This window comes from Oncorhynchus keta, chromosome 23 (genome assembly GCF_023373465.1).
Source record: "Oncorhynchus keta strain PuntledgeMale-10-30-2019 chromosome 23, Oket_V2, whole genome shotgun sequence".
NCBI classification, from domain to species: domain Eukaryota; kingdom Metazoa; phylum Chordata; class Actinopteri; order Salmoniformes; family Salmonidae; genus Oncorhynchus; species Oncorhynchus keta.
Window position 1 is genome coordinate 35,475,416 of NC_068443.1, and position 11,525 is coordinate 35,486,940.

Here is an 11,525-nt window from a genome sequence, read left to right on the forward strand (position 1 = left end):
TAGCCTTTGAGTGACTGCTCAAATGACTGCTCGACTTGTTGACTGCTCGATCCACACAGCAGACATTGTGGGCTAGGTTAGGAATGCTGTGTTGCACGTGTAGCACAACATTTTACGTGGCGTCATTACGTCATTATATAGGTATGCACGGTAGCATTGACGTTTTTAATCGGTTTATAACATTTTCAACAGGTACAAAGTATCTATATCCACAGTAAAATGAATCCTATATCGACATATCCTGAAAGGCCACTCAGCAAGGAAGAAGCCACTGCTCCAAAACCGCCATAACAAAGCCAGACTACAGTTTGCAACTGCACATGGGGACAAAGATTGTACTTTTTGGAGAACTGTCCTCTGGTCTGATCAAACAAAATTGAACTGTTTGGCCATAATGATGTTTGGAGGAAAAAGGGGGACACTTGCAAGCTGAAGAACACTATCCCAACCGTGAATCACGGGGGTTGCTGCATCATGTTGTGGGGGTGCTTTGCTGCAGGAGGGTCTGATGCAGTTCACAAAATAGATGGCATCATGAGGTAGAAAAATTATGTGGATATATTGAAGCAACATCTCAAGAAATCAGTTAAAGCTTGGTTGCAAATGGGTCTTCCAAATGGACAATGACCTCAAGCATACTTCCAAAGTTGTGGCAAAATGGCTGAAGGACCACAAAGTCCAGGTATTGGAGTAGCCATCACAAAGCCCTGACCTCAATCCTATAGAAAATTGGTGGGCAGAACTGAAAAAGTTTGTGCGAGAAAGGAGGCCTAAAAACCTGACTCGGTTACACCAGCTCTGTCAGGAGGAATGGGCCATAATTCACCCAACTTATTGTGGGAAGCTTGTGGAAGGCTACCCAAAACATTTGACCCAAGTTAAACAATTTAAAGGCAATGCTACCAAATACTAATTGTAAACTTCTGACCCACTGGGAATGTGATGAAAAGAATACAACCTGAAATAAATCATTAACTGACCTAAAAGAGGGAATTTTTACTAGGATTAAATGTCAGGAATTGTGAATAACTGAGTTGAAATGTATTTGGCTAAGGTGTATGTAAACTTCTGACTGAAACTGTATATATTTCCTAGGCAACTAGGTCTAATTAAATTAGAGATGCAGATGATCATTTGTTGTATGGCTCCTTCCGGAATATGAACCCATCACGGCCAAAAAAGGTAAATACTTTATTCTGCAATGGTTACGCAAATTAAATAAATAGGAACAAGATCACTATGTCTAATTATTTTAGATTCTAAAAACAAAACACAAATCTTCGCAGTAAATGGAAAATGGCTGCATTCCTGTGCATGTGTTTTTGTGTTTTTAGTTTTTCATGAAAAACATATAAATACTTACATGCCAGCTTGCAATACAATATTTCAACCAATAGCAGATGTGCATACGCATGATGTAACATTTGCGGGGAGGTGAGCACATTCTCACTGTATAAATGCCAACTGTTGTGTACAAACTGGTGAATACACCGTTTCAGTTATGTTTTGTATATGTGCCCGGTTTATAAATGAATCCCGTGGACATTGTTTGAATGATGAAGGTATCTCTAAAAGGCAAACATTCAGGTGCCTGCAGTTACATAGGTCTGCTCTATATTATACAGTAGGGAAACACTGGAAGAGCAAGACGATTGTATACACATGTAGCCTATCAGTCAATACAGTTCAATAAAATGCAACTTTATTAATTTCATGGCTGTAGCAGGGCATTAAACATTTAGAACAACACACATGTAATTCAATCCCAGTAAGTGCAGTGAATGTAACAAAAGAGATATATAAAAGTAAAACGTATAAAATAATCATGCCCAACTGATCATCTTTAAGAGGACTCCCTCATATGTTTTGATAATTACCAAGAACCTCTAATGATATCCACACATAAAAGAAGTATCTGAGCATTGCAAGTGTGTGGAATGGTGAATATAATTGAAGTTGATGACAGAGGTATGAACTGCATATCAGGACAGTGCAAGAGGGTCATTGTGGTGTGTTACTGTACACTGGCTCTTGAACACACACACACACACACACACACACACACACACACACACACACACACACACACACACACACACACACACACACACACACACACACACACACACACACACACACACAAATATACTTACCTCATGCCATTAGTTGTACATTTTTACTTCCTGTTAGCAGCTGACTCAGACAATCCCATTGGTCAGTGTGGTGTGAAATTGTCCCCTCCAGAAAGCTTTAATAGATTTGCTTACAAACAACATATTCATATTGTACACCAGCCAGCTCAAGGTCAACGACTGGGTCAGGAGTTGATTGATTGATGTGCATGCTCAACCAATCCGGTCCACTGTCCTAGGCCTGACAAACATGGATGTGATGATTCAGCAGGAATTCTGTCTGGGGGAGATGTCATTCAAAGTGAGTTGATTTACAACTCCTGGCTCTCGCTGGCACACTGTCGGCTGGTGTAAACCCTAATGCATCCATCCCTTAAATACACATGATTAAATTACGAGAGAGAGAGAGAGAGAGAGAGAGAGAGAGAGAGAGAGAGAGAGAGAGAGAGAGAGAGAGAGAGAGAGAGAGAGAGAGAGAGAGAGAGAGCAAGAGAGAGAGAGAGAGAGAGAGAGAGAGAGAGAGAGAGAGAGAGAGAGAGAGAGAGAGAGAGAGAGAGAGAGAGAGAGAGAGAGAGAGAGAGGACAAAATGTATTGATTTTAAATAATGTATCCACTATGCAGGACTGTGTATCCTTCTTTTCTTACACATTGCTCATATCACATTCTGAGGTTGTTCTTTGCCATCTGTCTTTTTCCAGCGAATGCCAGGGATCTCCGTTGGGGGACTGTTCATGTTGTGTTGTGAATCCACTGAGGGGCTGACACCTGGTTGTGGACAGAAGAGATAGGGAGCTGAGATGGTGCTGAGCTAAATAAGAGACAATAAGAGACAAATAATGTACAAGAGATCAGGCAAGTATACTTTTATCTTAAAGTTATTGTAATATAATAAGCATATTATACGTATTGCATACTCTTTATTCATCAGAAGGATTTCAGTTGTTATGAGTTATGATTGTGGTCAATATTCCCAAGGTTTGACCAATATTCTTTTTTCCTAACAGAACTGTAGATGAAGGTTGACATTTATTGGGATGAGTCTTGTCCTGTAGGCAGGACTGAGAAATTTCCACTAGATGGGTTTGTTTTTTCCACTAGTCGAAATTGTCTACAGTCAATATATATATATTTTATTTTATTTTTGGTCTTAATTTAAAGTTAGGGTTAGGCATTACGGTTAGCAGTGTGGTTAAGGTTAGGTTTAAATATCTGAATTTATGTCTTTTCAGCTGTGCCAGCTAAGTGACCACTGCAGAGCTGCCTTCAGAACAAGATTCAACCTTAAACCTGCGGCTTACCTCCATCTAAGTCTAAGTGATGTTAAGGAGAAACACTGGCTCATATACTGTACAGTGCCTTCAGAAAGTGTTCACACACCTTTACTTTTTCCACATTTTGTTGTTTTACATCCTGAATTAAACAGTTATTCAACTGAGATTGTGTCACTGATCTACACACAATACCCCATAATATCAAGGTGGAATTTTGTTTGTAGACATTTTTTTTATTCATAAAACTTTTAATCTGAAATGTCTTGAGTTAATAAGTATTCAACGGGTTAACCCCTTTGTTATAAGTTCAGGAGTAAAAATGTGCTTAAGTTAACAAATCAGATACAGTATACATACTAGAGGTCGACCGATTATGATTTTTCAACGCCGATACCGATACCGATTATTGGAGGACCAAACAAGCCGATTTATATATTTGTAATAATGATAATTATAACAATACTGAATGAACACTTATTTTAACTTAATATAATACATCAATAAAATCAATTTAGCCTCAAATAAATAATGGAACACGTTCAATTTCGTTTAAATAATGCAAAAACAAAGGACATATGAAAGCTGGTGGTTCCTTTTAACATGAGTCTTCAATATTCCCAGGTAAGAAGTTTAGGTTGTAGTTATTATATAAATTATAGGACTATTTCCCTCTATACCATTTGTATTTCATTAACCTTTGACTATTGGATGTTCTTATAGGCACTTTAGTATTGCCAGTGTAACATTATAGCTTCCGTCCCTCTCCTCGGTCCTCCCTGGGCTCGAATCAGCAACACAATGACAACAGCCACCATCGAAGCAGCGTTACCCATGCAGAGCAAGGTGAACAACTACTAGAATGCTCAGAGCGAGTGACGTTTGAAACGTTATTAGCGCCCGCTAACTAGCTAGCCATTTCACTTCAGTTACACCAGCCTCATCTCGGGAGTTGATAGGCTTAATGTCATGAACAGCGCAATGCTTGACGCACAACGAAGAGCTGCTGGCAAAACACACGAAAGTGCTGTTTGAATGAATGTTTACGCTTCTGCCTACCATCTCTCAGTCAGATACTTAGATACTTGTATGCTTGTATGCTCAGTCAGATTATATGCAACGCAGGACACACTAGATAATATCTAGTAATATCATCAACCATGTGTAGTTAACTAGTGATTATGATTGATTGTTTTTTATAAGATAAGTTTAATGCTAGCTAGCAACTTACCTTGGCTTACTGCATTCGCGTAACAGGCAGTCTCCTTGTGGAGTGCAACGAGAGAGAGAGGCAGGTAGTTATTGCGTTGGACTAGTTAACTGTAAGGTTGCAAGATTGGATCCCCAAGCTGACAAGGTGAAAATCTGTCATTCTGCCCCTGAACGAGGCAGTTAACCCACCGTTCCTAGGCCGTCATTGAAATTAAGAATGTGTTTTTAATTAACTGAGTTGCTGAGTTAAATAAAGGTATATATAAAAAATATAAAAAAATCGGCGCCCAAAAATACCAATTTCAGATTGTTGTGAAAACTTGAAACGGCCCTAATTAATCGTCCATTCCGATTAATCGGTCGACCTCTAATACCTCTAGTGCCTTCCGAAAGTATTCAGACCCTTTTTTTACGTTACAGCCTTATTCTAAAACAGATTTTTTTTTAAATTATTCAGCAATCTACAGATAATACCCCATAATGACAGAGTGAAAACAGGTTTTTAGACATTTTATTTACATGAGTATTCAGACCCTTTGCTATGAGACTCGATTCTGATGTTTCTTCAATTTGATTGGAGTCCTCCTGTGGTAAATTCTACTGATTGGACATGATTTGGAAAGGCTCACACCTGTCTATATAAGGTCCAACAGTTGAGAATTCATGTCGGAGCAAAGCCACGAGGTTGAAGGAATTGTTCATAGAGCTCTGAGACAGGATTGTATCGAGGCACAGATCTGGGAAAGGGATCAGGATCAGGATCGAGACAAAGATGAACAGAGCGAAGTACAGAGAAATCCTTGATGAAAACCTCAGACTGGGGAGAAGGTACACCTTCCAACAGGACAACGACCCTAAGCAAACAGCCAAGACAAGGCAGGAGGTGCTTCGGGACAAGTCTATGAATGTCCTTGAGTGGCCCAGCCAGATCCCGAACCTGAATAAACTTCTCTAGAGAGACCTGAAGATAGCTGTGCAGCAACGCTCCCCAACCTAACAGAACTTGACATGATTTGCAGAGAAGAATGGGAGAAACTCCACAAATACAGGTGTGCCAAGCTTGTAACTTGTAAACGCTGCCAAAGGTGCTTCAACATAGTACTGATTAAAGGTCTGAATACTTATGTAAATGTGATATTTCATTTTTTTTAAATAAATTTGCCAACATGTCTAAAAACCTGTTTTTCTTCATCGTTATGGGGTATTGTGTGTAGATTAATGAGAAAAAAACGAACATTTTAATCCATTTTAGAATAAGGCTGTAACGTAACAAATTGTGGAAAAAGTCAAGGGGTCTGAATAATCTCCGAAGGCACTGTATATACAAAAGTATATAAACGTGCTTCTACAAAGTATTGACTTGAGGGGTCTGAATACAAATATGTTTGCAAAAATGTCTAAAAACATGTTTTCACTTTGTCATTATGGGGTATTTTGTGTAGATGGGGTGAGCTGTTTAATTTATTTAATCCATTTTGAACTCTGGCTGTAAATCAATAAAATGTGGAATAAGTCAAGGGGTATGAATACTTTCTGAAGGCACTGTATACAACTGTAGCTGGTGCATCCAAGACTTCTCTGACAAGTCAGTATTTTGTATTCATGTACAGTGTGTTTATTCACTAATAATAATCCGATATGTATTAAGAGTTTCATAATTTATATCCATTTTCAGAAATTTTGGTAAATGAGCTTTTATTAGTTATGAAAGAGAAATTCTGAAAGAGAGTGGTGGGTTTTTTCACTATCTAATCATGGCATGGAGTTGTTCAATGACAAACATGTATTTGTTTAAAATCTATTACATGATGGTTTATTTTCTGATAATGTTGTTTTGGAAAATGCTATATATCTGTCTCACTCTCAGATAAAAAAAATAGTACTGCTCTCTTTTACACAGCCAAATATGACAAATAATGACATGTTTAATAAAGAACTGTACAAATGATACATTTGTGACATAAATATTTATTTTTAAAGTTTGACAAAATTCTAAATCAATAACATGAGATCTGTATGTAAAACATGTACATTTTGCCATTTTACACATTTAGTAGATCTTATCTAGTGCGACTTGCAGTAAGGGCATTCATCTTCAGATAGCTACAGTAGGTGAGACACATGTCAAATATACAGGATAGAAACAAATATACAAACAAATATACATGATACGAACCTTCCATTCCAGCTAAAAATATGAGGTATTACCACCCCATTCACGAAAATGATGCGCTCCTACAGACAGTAAATCACGTGGCCATGGCTTGCTAAATAAAGCAGGCAGACAGTCATCGAGGCATTCAGTTACTATTCGGTTGAACATTAGAATAGGTAAAACGATTGACATAAGCAACTTTGAGGATGGTATGATCGTCGATGCCAGGCGCACAGGAGCCAGTTGTCACGCCTTGGTCTCAGTATTTTGTGTTTTCTTTATTATTTGTTCAGGCCAGGGTGTGACATGGGGTTTATTGTTGTATTTCGTATTGGGGTTTTGTAGTTATTGGGATTGCGGCTAGTAGGGGTGTTGTATGGGCTTGGCTGCCTGAGGCGGTTCTCAATCAGAGTCAGGTGATTCTCGTTGTCTCTGATTGGGAACCGTATTTAGGTAGCCTGAGTTTCGCTTTGTATTTCGTGGGTGATTGTTCCTGTCTCTGTGTAGTTTCACCAGATAGGCTGTAATTAGGTTTCACGTTCCATTTTGTTGTTTTGCATTTGTATAGTTATTTCATGTGTCGCTTTTGTCATTAAAGACATGAGTAACCACCACGCTGCATTTCGGTCCGACTCTCTTTCTACAAACGAAGAACGACGTTACACCAGTATCTCATAAATGGCCAGCCTCCTGGGCTTTTCATGCACGACAGTGTCTAGGGTTTACCGAGATGGGGGCGACAAACGAAAAACATCCAGTCAGCGGCAGTCCTGTGGGTGAAAATAGTTTGTTGATGAAAGAGTTTGAAGGAGAATGGCAATGGTGCAAGCTAACAGGGGGGGCACAAACAGGCAAATAACGGTGCAGTACAACATTGATGTGCAGAACGACATCTCGGAACGCACAACTCGACGATCCTTGTCACGGATGGGCTATTGCGGCAGACGACCACACCGGCTCAAGTGTGTACACAATCACCAACACTGGACAGTTGAGGAGTGGAAAAAACATTGCCTGGTCTGACGAATCCTGGTTCCTGTTGTGTTATGCTAATGGAAAAGTCAGCATTTGGCATAAGCAGTCCATAGCCCCATACTGCCTGGTGTCAACGGTACAGGCTGGTGGCGGTGGTCTAACGTAGTGGGGAATGTTTTCCTGGCACAGATTAGGTCCCTTGACACCAATTGAGCAAAGGTTGAACGCCACAGCAATCAGATTTTTTTTGCTAACCAGGTGTATCTCTTCATGGCTACAGAGGGGTCCAACCCGGTACTAGATGGGTGTACCTAATAAACTATCCACCTAAAATGTATAGATAAAAAATCTGAGAACAGTCATATTTTACACACACATGAAGGTACCCATAAGCAATCATTTCTGATGAATATATATGTTTTATTGTGGATGAAGCGTTTAGAAATAAATTCTTCATATATTATATCACCAGCATCACATCACATAATTTACAAAAGTGTTTTATTTTAAAGACAGAATGAGTGTGTATCTGAGGATAGGTAAAGAGTTTCACCTGCAAGTTACCCCCTTAAACCAAAAACATGATTTCACATGGAATTTCACATGTGAAATCATGTGAAAACATGTTTTTGGAACACTTCACATGATCACATGTTTCACCATGTGTAGTTTCACGTTATTAAATCCCACTGGGAACAGTATATAATTTCAACGTGGATAATTGGGTAATATGTGGTTGATGTGTTGATAAATTAGATTGCAACCTATATTCACCTACTCAAAAAGACAGCAGAAAGTTAGTTGAATTTCCAATGTTTCATCACTATGCTTTCAACCATCTAAAAGTACAACCAAATTCCAATTAAAAAACAAAATCTGATTTCTCATTTAGTTGTCACCCAAATGTCTATCACGGCGCGTTCAACCATTCAAAAGCAAAGTTCAAAGGTAATACAATACCAGATATTTGTTTTATCACTGGTCTTCTAATCTAATTTGTGTATTTATTATTATGTATTTCACTTTTAAATTAATTTGATATTCTCTCTGCATTGTTAAGAAGGGCCATAAGAAAGTACACTGCTCAAATAAATAAAGGGAACACTAAAATAACACATCCTAGATCTGAATGAATGAAATATTCGTATGAAATACCTTTTTCTTTACATAGTTGAATGTGCTGACAACAAAATCACACAAAAATTATCAATGGAAATCAAATTTATCAACCCATGGAGGTCTGGATTTGGAGTCACACTCAAAATTAAAGTGGAAAACCACACTACAGGCTGATCCAACTTTGATGTAATGTCCTTAAAACAACTCAAAATGAGGCTCAGTAGTGTGTGTGGCCTCCATGTGTCTGTATGACCTCCCTACAACGCCTGGGCTCCTGATGAGGTGGCGGATGGTCTCCTGAGGGATCTCCTCCCAGACCTGGACTAAAGCATCCGCCAACTCCTGGACAGTCTGTGGTGCAACGTGGCGTATGTGGATGGAGCGAGACATAATGTCCCAGATGTGCTCAATTGGATTCAGGTCTGGGGAACGGGCGGGCCAGTCCATAGCATCAATACCTTCCTCTTGCAGGAACTGCTGACACACTCCAGCCACATGAGGTCCAGCATTGTCTTGCATTAGGAGGAACCCAGGGCCAACCACACCAGCATATGGTCTCACAAGGGGTCTAATGGCAGTCAGGCTACCTCTGGCGAGAACATGGAGGGCTGTGCGGCCCCCGAAAGAAATGCCACCCCACACCATGACTGACCCACCGCCAAACCGGTCATGCTGGAGGATGTTGCAGGCAGCAGAACGTTCTCCACGGCGTCTCCAGAATCTGGCACGTCTGTCACATGTGCTCAGTGTGAACCCTCTTTCATCTGTGAAGAGCACAGGGCGCAAGTGGCGAATTTGCCAATCTTGGTGTTCTCTGGCAAATGCCAAACGTCCTGCACGGTGTTGGGCTGTAAGCACAACCCCCACCTGTGGATGTCGGTCCCTCATACCACCCTCATGGAGTCTGTTTCTGACCGTTTGAGCAGACACATGCACATTTGTGGCCTGCTGGAGGTCATTTTGCAGGGCTCTGGCAGTGCTCCTTCTGCTCCTCCTTGCACAAAGGCGGAGGTAGCGGTCCTGCTGCTGGGTTGTTGCCCTCCTACGGCCTCCTCCACGTCTCCTGATGTACTGGCCTGTCTCCTGGTAGCGCCTCCATGCTCTGGACACTACGCTGGCAGACACGGCAAACCTTCTTGCCACAGCTTCTTGCACAGCTCTCATTGATGTGCCATCCTGGATGAGCTGCACTACCTGAGCCACTTGTGTGGGTTGTAGACTCCATCTCATGCTACCACTAGAGTGAAAGCACCGCCAGCATTCAAAAGTGACCAAAACATCAGCCAGGAAGCATAGGAACTGAGAAGTGGTCTGTGGTCACCACCTGCAGAACCACTCCTTTATTGGGGGTGTCTTGCTAATTGCCTATAATTTCCCCCTGTTGTCCATTACCTGTATTGCATTTCAACGTTTGAGATTCTGCACAGACTATTACAGAAATTGTGAAAATCTCCACCGACCTGCGTTGATCTATGCATGCTATCTTAAACATGCATGCTTTATATGATTACATAAGAAGAAATGTATAGTACAGTACTCATTTTAAGATTCAATGTTGCATTAGTTTGTAAGATATTCTTAACTTTAGGCTATTTACTGTAATATACAAATGTAATATTGAATTGTGTTTGGTTGACAACACAACCAAATATCAGCATTTAAACGACATGTATCTACTGCTTGAATTAGTTCCAGCTGAGCCACTGGCTTAATCCCGTTGTTTTACGTCTATTTGTGGTATGCAGGTAACAATTGTGAGAAGCATTGGAGTCAATTTAGGCCAGCATCCCTATGGAACACTTTCGACACCTTGTAGAGTCCATGCCTGGATGAATTGAGGCTGTTCTGAGGGCAAAAGAGGGTGCAACTCAATATTAGGAAGGTGTTCCTAATGTTTCGAACACTCAGCACAGATTCCACATCGCAGAACGTTGACAAATTACGTTGCAACAACGTTGATTCAACCAGTTCGTGCCCAGAGGGTTGTTGCTTTACATGTTGAGTCATGTTATCACATTAACTTCACATAAGATCATGTGATCACATGAAAATATGTGTTTTTGGAAAGCTTCACGCGTTCACATGTTAAGTTCCTGCAGTTTTCCATTAGGACCTCCTCTCCTTCCTTGTTTCTACTTCTGTGGCTACATTCAGAGCTTGTTTCATCCCAGCACACAGCAGGTGAAATGCTCTCACAGAGCTTGACGTTCAAACACCTGCGTAATTGTGCAGGTTGGTTTTAGTAATGCGGTACACTGGTGTGCATTGTACTCCCTCTCCTAGCAGGTGTGTTAGTATTACTGTGTGTTTGGAGGAGGGGGGGCTGTGTGTGTTCGTGAGAGCATGCATGTGTGTGTGTGTGCGTGCATGTGTGCGTGCGTGTGTGTGCGCGTGCGTGCGTGCGTGTTCACTCCTGTGTAGTAGCTGTTGTGGCTCATGTCTTTTCGAGAAATGCTCCACTATTGTCTTTCCACACACGTTCTTGGCATAACAATCAATAACGGGCAGCATTTATTGATTTATTGGAACTTTTGCAAGATGGGATCTCTTGAGATTAACCATCTCGTTTTCAGGCGTGTCCCCAAAAAAACAAGAATAATGTCAACTGGTGTCTGATAACAATAACAATGAAATAATTAAAAATTTAAAATTAAAACATACAT